This window comes from Ambystoma mexicanum, chromosome 5p (genome assembly GCF_040938575.1).
Source record: "Ambystoma mexicanum isolate Mex_15411 chromosome 5p, UKY_AmexF1_1, whole genome shotgun sequence".
NCBI lineage: Eukaryota > Metazoa > Chordata > Amphibia > Caudata > Ambystomatidae > Ambystoma > Ambystoma mexicanum.
Window position 1 is genome coordinate 130,182,386 of NC_090930.1, and position 15,963 is coordinate 130,198,348.

General features: G+C 46.8%; 1 protein-coding gene across 1 annotated transcript in view; it reads right to left on the bottom strand.

Annotated features, from left to right (window-relative positions):
• Window positions 1–15,963, bottom strand: part of LOC138480782 (relaxin receptor 1-like) — a 583,697-nt gene that overhangs the window by 249,835 nt on the left and 317,899 nt on the right. The gene's annotated exons all lie outside the window — the stretch shown is intronic.

Genomic DNA, 15,963 nt, shown 5'->3' on the forward strand with positions numbered 1-15,963 from the left:
GCTTCACCATAGAAGAAGCAACAACACTCCAAACCAGACCTGCGCCTCCGTGGGAGTCAGGTGAGCGTAACAACGCTGGAACTCCATTCCATCCCCCTAAGACAAGAACCTTCCTTCCTCACCTTTAAATCCAACATAAAGAATTGGCTGAGTCCCCCCACCAAGATGCCCATCCAGTTAAACCTTCCATGCCTATTTTTGACTCCGGTAACACCATTCCTGTCTTACGATTCTATACCTGCATGTCTTCTGTCCTGACCCACACCTAACCAGGGTCCTTTATTCTTTATATTGCACTGGATTGTAATGTGCCGGCACTTACTGTATGTATATGTAATTTCTAAGTTTTTCAAGTGCCCAGCTACCCCAGGGTTTGGCACACGATACAAATAATAAACAATTACAATTACAATTACAATTACAATGTTTTTTGTTTTTAGTTAGCTCTGTTGGTTGGAGAGCAATACCCTGAAGTTTGGCTGGTGGCACTGTGTTGGTTGAGATGGAGAACAATGTTGATGCAACTTGTGTGTTCTGTTTCTTTGTCTTATTCTATTGTATTTTATTTAAATAGCACACCAAGCCCTTACGCATCTGGGCGCATTTCTTACATTGGTGGAGGAAGGAAATTACATGTTCATACCGTGGGTCAATTACAAAGGAAAGCAATTAATAGAATACACAAAGTAATTTACAAAGGTTTACAAATAGTCACAGAGAAGTAGACACACAGTAATTACAAAGGATAAGAAGTAATACAACGGGTAATTCACAAGGGATTACAAATAATCACAGAGAAGAAATACATAGTAAGGATGAGGTACATTTGACTGGTAAGATAGAGAAGTAAGCAAATGGTAAGATGTTCATTTTAGGTGAATTTAGCAATGTGGAGGTTCAGACAGTTTGAGCCAGGTTACAACCTGACTTCTGAAAGTGTTTTTTTAAAACGTATTTTATTGGCATTTAGATATGGATAGCATTTAACAAAAAACAACGTAATGAACAAACAAGCAAAACAGTCTTCATTCAGTGTTATGATGTCTTCAGCACCTGTTCATGGGCAGGGGTAGGTGGATTCGTAGGTTCGGGTGCCGAGGATGGGCCAAGTGGGGCGTCTTCAGGAGTTTGGGTGCGTCTCTTCCTGGTGTTGAGCTGTTCCTGGGGTTTCCTTCAGGGGGGTTTGTGGTCCGCGGTAAACGGTATCTCTCTTAGGAGGGCTTTCCATGATTCAACGGTGTTGTTTGCTTCACCCTCTCTGGAGTTGGCCCCACCCTGCCATGCTCTGGTCTCTGCCTCGGTCCACCTTTCCAGTTCTTTAATCCAGCGTTCGTACCTCGGACCCCCTGGGGACTTCTAGGCCATTGCTATGGTTCTTTTCGTGAGGATGCAGGATAGGTCCACCAGCTTGACTACGTGTCTGTGTTTACTTATTCTGGGGTGGGCTCCTAGTAGGCAGTCCTTCGGGTCCCATTCATATCTGGTATGCCCGCAGTCATGCAGGTCTGCTTAACTTTGGACCAGAGTTTCTTCGTCTTATTACAGGTGCAAATCATCTGGATCAAGTCGGCTGTGTCGTTGCCGCACCAGGGGCATTTTGGTGATGCTTTCTTGTTGAAGCTAGCCACCCGCTGTGGGGTCATGCACGTCCTGTATAGGATATTCAATTGTATCTGCCTGAATCGGGCGTTACGGGACACCTCTTAGGGATATCCGGAAGCGCCTCAAAACCTTCCTCTTTGCGTCTGCTTTCTCTCTCCCTCTCCCCTGCTGAACAGCTAATATCCTTCACTGAAACTGCACTGATTCTGCAACTGGACCACTCTTAACGGCCTCGGTCCTGGGCCCAGCCACTCTCCACTTGCACTGATGCACTGGAACCCCTCTGCACTCCGGGACTGTCTCTGTATCCCTACAGCCTCCCCCCCTTTCCCAGCACTTGTTCTGCACTTACCTTGCACTGCCACCAGCTGGCCCTATTTATTTATTACTTTATGCCACTTACCTTGTACTGCACTTCCCCCCCTCCCTTTCCCCTTGCACTTTTCCCCCTCCCCCACCCCTGCACTTGCGCGATCTGAATGACACCTGGCCTAGTAGGATCGTTGTCTGTCTCCCCTTGTTCCTCCCCTCCCTGCCTCGTCGCGCCTTGAAACACCTGTGTATAGGCGCGTTACAAATGCCATATCATATCATATAGTAGAATTCTTTCCCATTCTTTGTCCGTTAGTGTAGTTCCCAGGTCAATTTCCCATCTCTCCTTGAGTGCTGTGCTTCTGGGGTTGGGTTTGTCCATCAATCGGCTGTCGAGCCGGGTCACCGGTTTCCAGCCATCAGCTAGCTCGTGCATCTCATGCAGTAGAGGATCTGGGGTGGGTTCCTCGGGCCAGTTGTCCCATTTTTTTCTAGCGATGTGTTTGAGTCGGTGATACCATAGGAATTGGCCGCTGGAGAGTCCCTCAACCTTCTGAATTGATTCGAAGTCTCTGAATTTGTCCTCTTCAAACATGTCCCCCATACATAGATCCCAGCTCTCTCCCAGCTTCTCGCCACCTTGAGGTCTGTTGTGGTTTTGCATGCGTCCGCCAGGATGGAAGTATGGATGGCTCGACTGTAGGATGGAACGGGTTCTGGTCCAGATCTGTCTGCCCAATTTCGCGATCATGGGGACATCTGTGTCTGTTTCAGTGGGTTCCAGAGTATTTCCTTGGGGAACAGTTTGGAGGGTATCTGTCTTAGTAGCTCTGACTCATTGTTCTGCTCGTCTTGAAGCCACCTTGTCACATGGCTGAGCTGTGCAGCTAAATAATACATCTGAAAGTCGGGAAGTTGCACTCCACCTTCTTTGTGATGCAGCGTCAGAATTGATAGGGGTAATTTGTGTCTGGATGGGCCCCATAAGAAGTCTCTGATCAATATCTCAAGCGTCTTGAAGAAGGACGGGCGAATGTAGTAACAAATGTTTGTGAAGAAGTATAAGAAGCGGGCGAGGACTATCATTTTTGCAATGGCCGCTCGACCCATCATTGCAAGTGGTAATTTCGACCAGAATTTCATGGAATTGCAAAGTCTTTTCATTGTTATTTCAGTGTTGTGGTCGTGTGTAAGTTCCGGAGTGCGATGAATGTTGATTCCAAGGTATCGGAATGTCTCAGGCAGCCATTTTATCCCCACTCCTGGTAAGTCGAAATCTGTCAGACCCCTGAGTCGTGCCAGCGGGGATGCACAGGATTTCAATCTGCTAAACTTGATTCCTGAGTAAAGTGCATAGTTGTCGAGGACATAGTTGTATGACATGTGCGTTTACGTGTGGGTCTTTCATATACAGGAGTACATCATCCGCATACAAGGATATTATGGAGTATTGGTTGCCTAGTTTGATGCCTGCATCAAGCAACTATTTTCTAAAATAGATAGCAATTGGTTCCAAGCCTAAGATGTATAACATCGGTGATAATGGGCATCCCTGCCTGGTACCTCGCTGTATCTCCCAAGGTTTCGAAATCATTCCTTCAGTCTTCACTCTTGCCATCGGTGAGTTGTAGAGTACCTTAATCCATCTCACAAAACCCTCGCCAAATCCAAACTCACTCAGCACCTCGATCAGCCACTCCCAGAATATGGAATCAAAGGCCTTGATGGCGTTGAGTGAAAATACTGCAAGATCTTCATCTCTCGTGTAGGTTTCTGCCATAGTGTGTTGAAGCCTTCTCAGGTTAGCCGTGGTGTTGCGTCCCGGGACGAAGCCATTTTGGTTGTTGTGGATTAAGGTTCCCACTACCTTTGCGAGTCTGTTGGCCAGAATAGTGGTCAGGATCTTGCTATCATAGTTTAGTATCGCTAATGGGCGATACGAGTCGCAATCTGTGGGTGGTTTGTTAGGCTTGAGCATGGGGACTATGATTGTCTCCTTCATGGTGTTGGGGAGAATCCCTTCCTCGTATGCCTCTGTGACGACCTTGTGCAATGTTGGAGTGATGGTAGCTTCGTAAGCTTTGTAGAATTCGGGTGGAAGGCCATCGCTGCCAGGAGTCTTGCAAGTGGCCAGGGACCTGATGGCCTCCGTAACATCTTCTGTGGTGATCTCGACTTCCAATGCCTCTCTCTGTTCCTCGGTTAGTTTCGGGAGCCCAATCTCTTCCAGGGTAGCCCTGATTTCTTCTCTGGGTATTTGCTTGCTATGGGAATATAGTTTGGAGTAGAACTCCGCAAAAGCGTTGTTGATATCTTGTTGGGACTTGTATGTTGTCCCATTTCTGTCTATGATCTCTGTCGGAAAGTGTCTTGGCTGTTCGAGTTTGCACAACCAGGCTAGTAGTCTATCTGGTTTATTGGCTTCTTTGTGGGTCTTGGCGGTATTTGTTGTGAAATCAAATTTGGCTAGCCTGTCCCAGGCCGTGCGGCATTCGATTCGTCGTGAATTTCCTGTAGGGCCGCTTCCAGTTCGGGGGTGGCGTCAGAGCATGTCTCAAGGTGCGTTATTTCGGCTTCTCGTTCCTCTAGTACCGCCATCAGGTGTTTCCGGATTCCTCCGGCCCCCGATATCACCTGTCCTCATATCACTACCTTCATAGTCTCCCACAGCGTGCTCCAGCTTGATACAGATCCTTTGTTGTTGTCTATGTAGTCCTCAAGTTTGTTACTGAGGGCTTCCCTGAATTCTTGATCCGTGAGAGCTGCGGTGGGCATTCTCCATGTCGGGATCGGTAGTCTGGGTCCCCTTAATTTCCATTGCATGGTTAATGGCAAGTGATCAGAGATTGATCTGCCTAGGTATTCTGTTGTGTCTACCATTTGGGTTTGATCTCTGTTGATGAACAAGTAGTCAATCCTTGTGTGGATCTTATGTGGGGCCGAGTAATATAAGTAACTTCTTTCGGTGGGGTGTTCCAGCATATCGTTAAGTGCTTGAGTGGCGGCGTTGCGTGGTTGTTGTGGGGGTGTGGATCTGTCCATGTTTCCGTTTCTGAAGCAATTGAAGTCTCCGCCCTATATGAATTTCCCTTCCCTGTGTTGTGCCGTTTTGGCGCAGAGTACTTTGAGGTATGAGGGAATTCCGTGTTGCGGAAAGTAGGAGTTCACCATACAGACCGCAGTGTGCTCAATAGTTCCTCACATTATTAGGTACCTGCCTTCCCTGTCAGCCTTCGAACCCAATAGTTGGAATGGTGCATTTGGGTTCACCCACGTGAAGACTTCTCAAGCGTAACTAGAGTAGGGTGCTCGTTTCGCGATGTCTCCCCACCGTTCTGCCAACTTGGATGAGGACTCCTTCGACAGGTGGGTCTCTTGAAGCAGTGCGATCGATATCTTCTTTCTGCTGACAAAGGATTGGATCTGATTTCTTCTCAAGTATGATCCCATCCCCCGTACATTCCACGTTATCACTTTCAGTTGTGTCGCCATTGGTGTGGAGTGATGTGCCCTTTATGTCTCCTTATTCTGATGTTTCTCAGCAGTTGTTGATTATCCACGGTGGTTCCCGGTTCTCGGTTCTTAGCTCTGGTCCTGTTTAGGATCTGTGATATCCCTACTTTCTGCCTTGGTGGTTGCGTTGGTTTGAAGACTGTATAACTGATGGAACATTTAACAAAACTGGAACTGGTGCGCCCAGCGACTGCGCCTTTATCGCGGTGTTCAGGCGCTCTCGCGTCGTCAGGACCCATCCGGGTATCGGGCTCGAGCGGGGTCAGTCAAGCAACTGGCCTGTCCTGGTCTGTTCGTGGGGGTTGAGTCCTGTGCCTGGTGTGAGGCCAAGCGAGGGCCGCATCTGTTTGGCTAACTGTAATGTGAGTTTCCTCCTTGGTTGCAGGTTGTATGTGTTTGCTTTGGGGTTGCGATGCGGTGGGCGCTTGTATTTTAAGCATGCCTGTAAGTGGATTGCCTCATTTACCCTTCGAGTGGGTGTCTCCGCCTTCTGCAAGGTTGTTGTCTTCCATCCACATGTTGGCCGCTGCTGGGGACTCTAGGAAGATCGCACGACCCTTGTAGACGATCTTTAGTCTCGATGGGTAGAGTAGCATATATTTCAGATTCAATTGCCGAAGCCTGGCCTTAATCGGTATGAATGAGTTTCTCTTCCTTTGTACCTTTGGAGTATAGTCTGGATAAACAGATATTTTGGCATTGCCACGTTCTATGGGGCCCTCTTCTCTGGAGTGCCTCAGGATGGTTTCTCGGTCCTGGAAATTGAGTATTTTGGCGATTATCGGGCGAGGGTGTGAGCCTTGGGGGGGTTTCTTCTGGAGGGACCTGTGTGCCCTTCCAACTGCAAAGCCTTGTGTGAGTTTTTCTGCGCCTATTTCCTGTTGCAGGAGGGACTCTACGTATGCTGTTGGGTTCGGGCCTTCGTCACCTTCCGGCACTCCCAGTATCCTGATGTTGCCCCGTCTAGCCCGTCCCTCAGCCTCTTCGGCCCTAGCCTCGAGGATAGCGACCTTCCTTTCGAGGTCCACAACCTTGGCCTTTAGTTCCACAGTGTCTTCTGTCGTCTCCCGTTTGGCTGCTTCGGAGTTCGTCACTCTTTCTGTTAAGTTTCTGGCATCTTGGCGCACCAGCTGGATATCTGATCTAAATTCATCTATTTTCGAGTCAATGAATGTGCGCAGCGATACAATGGCTTCTAGTACTTGGGATTGGCTCTCGGCGGGGTCGGCTCCTTTTGTTTGTGTGGGTTCTGGAGTGGAAATATGTGAGTTGACTATGTTCTTCGTCTTGGTGGTGACATAAGTGTCCATTGTGGCAGGTTTCGTTTTACTCCTGGCGGACATGTTAAAGTCTCTGTGCTGTAGCGCTGGGCCTGTGTAGAAAGGGTTGTTTCAGCTTGCGCTGTTGGTCTGGATGGAGGGTCTTCAGGTCTGATAGATGTGTGGGGATTGATCTGTTGTAGTTCCCTGGCGAAATGTGGGTCGCACGTGAATTGGGGCGCCCGCGGCGCAGTGGATTAAATGTGCCAAATGATTCAGGTTTCCCTTTATTGTTGCTGCGTGGTTTAGGGAGTGCCCACTGCAGGGGGACTGGTGTTTCCCAGAGCTGGGTGGGATTATTGTCCTCTTTCCTTTAGTGATTTGGAGCGATGGGTGGAGCACCGTTGTCTTGTGGTCAGGGTTCCACAAGGCACGAAGCGAGGTGGTGGTTCATATAGTCCCCTTATTTAGGTTGCGCGCCCCTCAGGCATCCTCACCTCAGGTTCTTTGGCTTCTCTCTCCTCGGGACTCATCAATGCAGCGGTCAGTCATGTGGCAGGGAGACGATGCAGCTTTTCTGCCCGGTTTTCCCCCTGGTGCCTCTTATAGATGCAGGCTTTTCTCCGGTCCGATGCGCACACTAGCACATTCCGGTCCTCTGTGGTCGGTTGCAGGGGCAGTCGTGTCTGGCTTCCCGTGCCGAGTTCTTCGTTAGAGCCCAGCGTGTTGCGGACGGAGTCTCCCCTTCCCTGGGTGACGGCCTCCGATTGCTGCATGGGAAGTGGTCTGAGTTGCTGGGGTTGGGGGAGCCCCGCAGTCTCCGGTGTCACTGCAGGGGTTTGAGTTCACCACAGCCTCAGTCGCAGCATTTCTCTCCCTGTGCGGGCTCTACAGCGGGGGTAGCCGGCCGCCTGGTCCCGGTTTGATGCGGCGTCATGCGATGGCCACCATCTTAAGGGCAGGCGGGGACGAGGAGGGGGGTAGGAGAGTGCGGGCAAGTTTACAGATGTTCCGTGTCCCGATTTCTCAGCCGAAGCACTTTCCCTTGCTGGGATTCGCTTCCTGTGCCTTCGTAGTTGGTTGCAGCTTCAGAAGTATGTCAGCGAAGAAGGATTGAGATGTGGCGTCTCAGCCGGAGCTCGGCGCCTCAGCCTCTGTCCATCATGAGCTCCAGGCCACGCCCCCCAACTTCTGAAAGTGTTAAATGACGGTTCGGCTCTAAGTGTTGCTGGTAGAGAGTTCCACATTTTGGCAGCACGGACTGGGAATCTACTGCCGCCTGCCTTTTGGAGCTTGAGCCTAGGGATGGTCAGGCAGTTGGAGTATGCAGATCTGGTAGGCCGGTCCAAGGATTTTCATGTGAATTTGTCACACAGGTACTTAGGTGCTAGGTTATGTAAGCATTTGAATGCAACAAGAGGGTTTTGAGACTAATTCTTTGTGGGACAGACAGCCAGTGCACACTGTACCTAAGCTCTGAGATGTGGTGCGATCTGGGGTGGTTAGTTGCTGATATGAGTGCATTAGTTTGGAAGATCTGGAGCTTGTTTAGGTTGTGTTTGTTGGTGCTGATGTAGAGAGCATTGCAGTACTCTATCTTGGATAAGACTAGGGCTCTGGCAAGAGTAATGCAATTACCTGTGGTCAGAAAAGGTCTTCAGGCATTGATGAGTTTGCACGTGTATGCAGTGGTGGAGGCTGTTACGTTGATTTGTCTAGTCAAAGAGATGGAAGAGTCGATTTAGATACCTACAGTTTTTACATCTTTTGCAACTGTAATGATGTTACCATCAATATTGAATGTGGTGAACTGTTTGTCAAGTCTGTTAAGTCTGGCTTGAGTTCCTACAAGTTGCAACTCTGTATTGTCATAGAGACATAGTCCGTGTTTGGCCATCTAGACTTGGATGATTTGATAGATGTCATTTAGTCACTTGGAGTCTGTGTTGTAGTCACCAGAGATGGGAATAAGGATTTGGGTGTTGTCCGTGTAGGTAGTATAGGAGACACCCAAATGGTCTAAGTCATCAAAAAGTGATTTCGTGAAAATATTGTATAAGGTGGGTGAGGTGCATGAACTTTGGCGTACTCCACAGGCGACAGGGACTGGGGTCGCAGAGGTGGAGGGAGTGAAAACTCTGGTAGTTCTATTGTTTAAGAAAGACTGATTCCAGAAGGTGGCATCGTCAGAGAAATGTGCTGCAGATGAGAGGTGTTCATAGAGGACTTTGTGGTCCACCAAATCAAAGGCTGCTGATAGATCTAGAAGCAAAAGGAGTGCCAAATTGCCTTTGTCCTTAATGAATTCCATTTGCATTACTAGGTCTAACAAGGCTGTCTCCGTGCCACGTCTAGCTCGGAAAACCTGATTGCGGAGTCCTAGTAGATTTCTGCTTTCCAGGCAATGCTGGATCTGTAGATAGGCAGCCCTATCCAGAATTTTGAGGAGAAAGGGCACTGTTGTGATAGGTATGAAGTTTGTGGGTGTGTTAGAGTTTAAGGTTGGTTTCTTTAGAAGTGGCATGACCCAGGCCTCCTCCAGATTCGTCGGTACTGTGTTAGTTGCAAAGGAGGCATTAATTATAGTTGTGATAAAGGGTGTAAGCTCTTTAGCTGACTCTTTAATAATGGGTGCTGGGAAGCATCTGGATGATTTTAGCGAGAGGTTGAATTTGAATAGGTCATGCTTAACAGAAGGGGATGTTTGGGTTGTAAGAGGGGCCATGTTGGAGGTCAGGCTCGCTCTCTTTTTCTCTATTTTGGTCTGTAGCAGCTCAGTTTTGTCTGAGAGTGCAGACTGAATTTTCGTGCACCAGCTAACGTTATGGGTTTCTCGCTCTCTAAGGATGATAAATAATTCTTTAGTATTGGATTTAGCTTTGGAGATTCAATCATTGTAGTAATCACTTTTGGCTAAGGAAAATAGCTGATTTGTAATTAGATGCAGCTATTAGAAAGGATTCTTTGTTGGCTGCTGATGGGAGGCTTCTCCAGGAGGCTTCTGCCGCTCTTTTATTCTTACGCAAAGTTCTGAGGTGTGGGGTGAACCAGGTGTTTAAATGTGCATGGGTTTGGCTTTTGGCATTTTCAGGGGTGCGATCAATGTTGATGGCGTTCAGGATGGTATTGTTGTACGAGTCCACTAGAATAGTTGGGTCGATATTAGAGATGGAAGGGTTAGTAAGAGGCTTGAGGAGAGGTAGAAGTTTTTTGGCATTTACATTGCGCATGTTTCTTGAGAGTTTGGGAGGAGCCATGAGTTTTTCAATGTTGGAGAAGTCGGCATCCTGTAATGAGAAGGTAATCGTATGATGGCCGGACCAAACACAAGGGTGGTTGGACATGATATTGATGTTGCAGTTGAAGTCAGTGATCCAGTTTAATAGACTACCTTCATCATGCGTGGGTTGGGAGATGCATTGTGTAAAACCTAGCTCCGATATGCTATTGGCAATTAACAGTGCATTGGCATCTTTTGGGTCATGAAGACCTCGGGTAAGGGCTCCCAGGAGCAGTACTTGTGAAACTGGCTTTGTGTTGGGTGTGAGGAGTAGGGTTATGTTATTATGGAAGGAGGATAGGGGACCTGGTGGTCTGTACATAAGGTGAATGGTTATGGTTCGTGTGGGTGTCAATGGCAGCTGAATACTGAGGACATCACCTGAAAGGAAGGTTTGAATATGGTAAGGCCTTAGTCCAAGTGAGGTTTTAGCGATAAAGGCAATGCCTCCACCTTTTGTGGAGGTCCTGCCCTGCCTAATGATTGTATATTTGTCTAGAATGGCTAAAGATAGCAAGGGACCGGAAGTGGGTTGGAGCCAAGTTTCAGTAATGGCTAGGAAGCCTGAATCATTGGAGGTGATGAAGTCACAGATGTCGAGAGCATGGGCTGTAAGCAAACTAGTGTTGATGAGTCCTCCTTTGATAGAGGTTCTGGAATCTGGGGCTGAATTAGTTGTGAAGTTAAGGTTGCCAAGGTGGGATGTTTTGTCTGGTGTGGTTTCCCGATTTGGGTGCGTGAGTGAGGCGGTGGCGCAGTTTTTGTTGATGCTTTTTAGTGATGAGTAGTTAGCTCTGGGGAGTCTGTAGCCCATTCTCTGATTTTGGTACAGCAAGGTTGGTTAGGCGTAGGCCTGGCGGCATATAGTTGGATCAATTGGGCAGGAGAGAGTGGTGGAGGAAGAGTAGGAGGGCGTAGGTTTAGATTGTTACGTTTCATACCAGTTAGGTTCAACTGTGATAGGAAGGTGGTAGGCATGTCATTCTCAGATGAGGGTAGTTTACTGGCCATGGATAAGTTTGGAATGCATCTACGTGGCATAGTTAGAATGTTAGGCGGTAGGTGTTTCAAGTGTATGGAGGTGAGGGTGGTAACAAGAGGTGCAGCCATGGTGTTGAAGGAGTAGGTAGTCAAGCTGAGTAGTAGGCTTGTGATGCCTAGCAAAGGCTAGAGCATGTCTATGTTCTTGTGAGTAGGTGCCAAGGCAGTGCTGGCATGACCAAATGGCGGGTGTGGAGCTCTCTTGAGAGTAGGCTGGCTGTGGTATTACCAGTACCAGGCACATGGGTTACATGCAAAGCTACTGGGGATATGTCTAAGTGCAGACTGTATGTGTACATTGGGTGTTCCTGTCCTCACTGATTCAATACTGCAATCACATTTGAGCAGTTTGTGATTTAAACCTTCCCAGGAACCCCATGCATTAGTGATAAATCCTAATCATGAGGTGAAGAAACAACCATCAACTATGATTGGTTTTATGGTAGCCTCTTTATTATTTTTGTGGCTAATCTTGTACGTTTTTCTTTAAAAGCGACAACACAGAGAAACACCATGATTTTAACATGACATAGCTAGGTCAAAAACAGGTCAACAACTGTGTGTATAAGCAAAGGTAAAGGTGAACAATGCAAAAGGTGCAATTCTTCTCAGGTCTGTACAATCAATATGCAATGACTCCTTGTGATTGTCATAATTGAACTCGAGGTATACACAATATTACTTCATAAAGGTTACAATCTCATAGTTTCAATGCTGTGAAGTATTGTCTTCAATTACTGTTTTTTTTCAATACATTCAAACAGACCAGTAGAGTTAAGAGAACATAAAGTCTTTTTTGATGTGGGGCATAGATATTTAGCCCTAACCGGGCTATTGTGGACAGAGGCAATCGTATCTGTCTATGTAGCAATAGTTAGAAAGAATGGTCAGCTGTGGCTGATCCCCGACCAAGAGAGACTGGTCCGACTTCTATTAAACAGTGAAGAGAATTCAGTGTGGTCCTTAGATGTGGTATTTAGTCAATTTCCCACGAGGATCACTGACGTTTCGATTGTTCTAATTCATAATCTTCTTCTGGGGCCTTATATATGCAGGTCTCCCTTTCCTGGAAGCTGGGTGGAAACTCCTATACTTCCAGAGAATAGTAAGGGTTGTAGGCATAGGCTGTGCAATGGTGTCACAGTCTGAGCAGGCTGCAACAAACATCCATGTGGTTGCCTAAGTATACGGGTCGATATTGAATAAGCAACCCTGTGTAGAGCTTCATGTGAATGAGGCTGGGGCAGCGTCGCCGAGCGCTGTGAGTCAGGCGAGGTCCCGTAATGGAGTGCAGACTGTAGTCAGAGTTTGAGGTAAGGCCAGGTGCTAGTCATAGGATAGATATAGAGTAGGCTAGAAGTAAAGGTATAGGCACCGCACAGAACCTACGATAACTGCCGGGTAGGCAAGATGCACAAGATGGACAGTGTGTATATTGCACTACCAATGATGATGTTTTTGGGCATAAGCTTGCAACGTGCCGGGCAGGATTGGTGTCTAGCAACAATACAATTGAGAAACACAGTTATAAAACATAGTAGGCTGAGTATCGAAGTGGGATATCACCGCTACATATTACAGTTAAGTCACAGTAGAGTACGTATTGCGGTAGGCTAATTCCACAGGATCACAGTAGGCAGAGTATTAACGTGGGGTTTCTAGTTATAGCAGAACATTTGGTCCTTACAGTGTTGTCAATGGTGTAGTTGACAATAGTGGTGGTTAAGATCCCGGGGTGAGTTTAGGGAAACAAGATCTGAAGGCGACACAGAATTTAGCTTAGCAGAGTAATGCTAGCAAATTGGCAAATGTTAGCTAGTATACGTTATGATGGCATAATAAAGAGCACTATAATGAATTAACATACAAAGTAACACAAGGGCACATAAAGGTGCTTCAGGTAAAGTGCAACACATTGATAGCAGTACAAGGTATAATCTAGGTTAACCAACGCCACTCAAACATTAAGGAGGTGCAGTGCATCATCTGTATACATACAGTGCAGTGCAGTGATCTCAATAATATGGGAAATCAATAAAAGTGGGAGGGATGGGGACCAGTTCCAAGGACCCAGATAATGAGGGAGTGTAGGAGTTCAGCGAATGTGGGGCAGGCTCATAGAGTGTGCGCTTCGGTAGCCCCCTCCTCTAATGGGACTAGTATCGGCAAGCGGGACCGAGATAGTAGGTCTGCGTGTTTACTTACCTGTTGGCAGATGAAAGGGGGTTAATCGTCGAGAAGTGTGGTTTGGTCAGGCGTCTCCTGTATTACTTGCACTGGGCTCTGTTGCTCGTTGATGTGCTTTTATGGCTCTTGCACAGTGGGAAACAGGCATCTGTGTTACCTTTGGCACTGTGGTAATGGTGTGGGAGAAAGGTGTTTGCATTCTCCTGTTTTCACTGGGGCGGGTTGAGGTGTACTTCAGCGCTGTGTCTTGAATGTGACTGTGCTTGGATGAAAATTGTTAGGGGACTGTTGGTAGGTTCTATGTGAACGTTCCAACAGGGAAAAAAAATGTAGTCATGTGAAAAAGTAGTTAGTAAAAAGTTGCTTTCAAAATGTAGTCATTCTATACAAGTAATGTCATGTGTGAACATGTTGCCAGTGATATGGTTGCCAAAAAGCTATTTTAAACACTCAACACAGTAACAATGAACCTATCCTACCCCAGCATCACCATCCTTCCCTAACGTCCCTTTACTTTGGTTTGTCTAACCCAAACCCTGACTCTGTGAACCCTAGCTTTACCAAAACCCCTACCTTACAATCCTGCTCCTTCTCTAACGTAACCCATAACCAAACCCCAACATTAACAGTCCCCACAAACAACCCAGCCCAAACCCATACCCTAATTATGACACAAATCTTTACCCTAACCCTAACGGCCTAGCCTTTTCCTACCCCCTAGCCCTACCCTAATACCTATCCCAATACTAAACAGGCAATGAAAAGCTCTCCACACTCTCCATAACCCTAGCACATACCCTAACAGCACAGCATTTTTTTACTACCTTTTCTTCGTGACTTTTTCACTGCAAAGATATTTCCACCAGGATGTTTTCACTGATTACATTTTAGTTGGCAACATTTTCACATTACCGTAACATAATATAATAAATGGCAGCCTGCAACATCTGTATAAAAGCATGGAAATAGTGTTCTCTTAGGCTAGTTGTGACATCACAACTGACCTGCAATAAGAAAATGGCATCACAACTGCTCTGTAATCAGTTATTACGCTTCAGGTGTGATGTCAGTGTCCGTCCTGCTTGAGTCAGCAGAGAGAATTTCATCCATCACTGCTGCTCTTAATTAAAGGTATGAAAAGCTTTTCAAATGTCTTGCTTGCAGAGTTGTGTTCTGTGACACATTGCAGCAGTAATTGACAAGGAACTGTTTATGGTAGAATGTTTGATTTCTGAACTGTGTGAGTTTGTGAGCAAGATCCTAACCCCTTTAGTGCCAAGAACGAGTATGCTCGTCCTTTTTGCACATACTTGCATAATAGTCTGGCACTTAAGAACAAAATGAACGTTTTTTCAAAACAGTTTATCAAGCGGCTTGAACTATTTTACTGCAACACATTAGGCGCTGCTTTTTTGCTTTTTTAAATCCAAGCAGATTCTATATTGATTATATCAGCAAATGGAAGCTCTCTATCATTATATTAAGGAAGAGGCGAGGTATTAAAGGGAATGACAGTGTGTGGCCATGTATTAAATGGAATAAAATACCCCCACCATGCATTAAAAGGACATTGCATGTTACCATGGAGTTCTGTGACCTTATAAAAGATTTCAGTGTTCGGCCTCGCTCCCCTATTTGGTCAGGAAACTCCTCAGTGATTTGCAATATCCTTATAATGTACTGTCAGATGGCTGTACGGATGTTGGGATTATGGAAGAAGGCGCCCCCGCTATGCCGCCTGAGGTTAACCTGGAAGCTGAGGGTATTGCTGCACTCGGTAAGAGTGGCAAGTAATCATTCCTTTACAGGTGGGGCTTCCCCATGCCCATATGCGCCACGTCAGCACAAAGGTTGCTTATCGGAAGTCATCACACTTCCTACTGCTACTCTGCAGGCTGACTGTGCGAAAATCACTAGGTACTTCCCATCCCGGTCGATGAGTGAATCTGAGCTCCCTGCTTCTTCTTTGACTCACCAACGTCCCCCTTCATTAAGCGACTTGGGCAGACAACCTTTGGAATCTTTTGTCAGGTTCTTGGAGCCTAGGCTGCAGCTTGAAGACGATTAGTCTGACATGACTTTGCTCTCCGAGTTTCCCATTCTTAAACCTTGAGCACGCTGGAACTACTGAGCCTGCTATGGCGATGCTTGCTCATAGGAGGATTTGAGTTCGAGGCGATATTACACAAAGACCCTCTCGCCAAGAGTCCACTTTGAAGCACTGTGGCGGCTAATTTGAACTCTACTTTCGAAGGAACAATTGTTGTCCCCTACCCTCTACTGTTTTGTCCTCCACCGGATACAAGATGCCACCTCCTAATCTCTTATGGGACACATTGCTAAAATGTGGGGCCTTACCTCCTGCCCAGATTCAACAAGGAGTAGTGCCTTCTGTTCTTGTGCCGGTATTACCTGGATTTTCCAGCTGCCAGCAATGTCGGGAAATGCCCATTCAATGGAATTTGATTTACGAGATGCGGACATTGAATCTTTGCCTAGCTCCTCCTCTTGCAGACACTTCCTAGCATTAGAACAGCTTTAGACATCTGTGCTAGAAACATGCACTTGAACAACCATTGAGACTAATTTTAGAGAAATGTAATGCTAGAAGTAAGGTTACTAATACACAACTCTGATTCTCCCCTTGAAGAGTAGAAACTAGTTAAACCTTGACCTCCTATTACGAATGTTGCTCGCCCGCAGGATCTGTCCTTTGAAATTATTACTTCCTCTCCCCCGTGGTATCAAACCTGGTGATTGCCAGTATGG